A 1,458-nucleotide genomic window follows, 5' to 3' on the forward strand; every position below is an offset into this window, starting at 1 on the left:
GGGGCAGGCAGATCAACGCCGCCTGCAGTGAGGGAGAGAGTGGGTCTGGTGCTGCCCAGCCAGGGCAGGGCACCTCCTGGCACTGCATGTACCCCAGGAGGGCATGGGGGAGGCGTGTGGCCCCCCAGTCTGCAGGCAGGTGGGGGGGTGATGCCACTGCTGGCTGGAGCCAGGGGCCATAAGCACTCTTCCCCATGCATGGGGCTGCACTTGGGGCATGCAATGGCAGAACTGGGAAGGGGGGGGGAAGACTGAGGGCCTGCAGCCACCCCAAGTTTCACCATAGCCCCTCCCCCCCAGTATCCCCCTCCCTACACCACAGAGGCACTTTTAACTAAAGCTTGTTAAACAAGATGTAGTTAAAGCCTCCCCCCCACCATTTGAAATGCAGGGAGGCTGAATACATGCTATGTAGAGGCTGCTGAAGCACACTAGTTAGCACACTCCAGCAGACTCAGTTAATTGAGTGTGCTCTGATGTATGCCAATTACCATGCCTCCAAGCAGAGGTGTGTCACACATCTAAGTGTCCCTGGCTTCTTGTCACGTAAGCAGGGGGATTCAACACCGAACCTCATGGGCTACCTGGGCAGTGCTCTTTTTCTTAATTAATTAGTCAAGAGAAAGAGAACCTGCAGGCCAGGAAAGTCCCAATTAGAAGAACTTGGGTGATGTAACACCAGGAATATAGCAACAACACAGACACCGTGCCCTGTCTCTCTCTGCATGCGTACACACTCACGCACATAGCTATAGCAGTATAGCTCTCTCTATCACTCTCTGTATAGACAGCCAACTAGCTAGCTATAGATCGACGTGAGGGAACCTACTTTAACCTCATATACATTACATACTCAGGCATGTGCACACACACATGCCTCAGACAGCTTTAAAAACCGGTCTCAGCTTCCTGCCCTTTGCCTGGAGTCAGTCCGCAGCCGTCTGCCCCATCTCTCCCTCACTCTGCTGAACTTATTTTAGCAGATGCAAGTCTCCCGGCTTCCTATTAGCCCTTTCCACCTGCCTCAGAGAAACAGACCAATCCAGATGTGGATGCTGGCCCGGCCTTTCCTCCAGCAGGGAGGAGACGCCAGGATGGCGCCGAGCCCCGGCTGCTCCGGCTCTGTGCTGGGGGCTCAGGACCAGCCCCCGCCCTCGCCCTCGCCGGGGTAGCTCCAGGGCTGGGGCTCCCGGCCCAGAAGGGTCCTTCCACACGGCCCAGGTGAGATGGACACTGCCCCGGCTGTCTCCCCCAGGCCTGATCCTTGCTCTATCTGCTGCTCTGCTTTCTGCTCCCTGTCCTGGACCCCTGCTCTGCTCTCTGCCCCCACTGGTTGCTTTGCTTTCTGCCCCCTTCCCTGTGTTGCCTGCCCCATCAGTGGCTGTTCTCTACCCCCTGCCCCGTCCTCTGCTCTCCTTTCTGCTCCCTGCCCTATTTACCACTGTGCTACCTAGATCC

The sequence above is a fragment of the Alligator sinensis genome, unplaced genomic scaffold, assembly GCF_000455745.1.
Source record: "Alligator sinensis unplaced genomic scaffold, ASM45574v1 scaffold184_1, whole genome shotgun sequence".
Lineage (NCBI taxonomy): Eukaryota > Metazoa > Chordata > Crocodylia > Alligatoridae > Alligator > Alligator sinensis.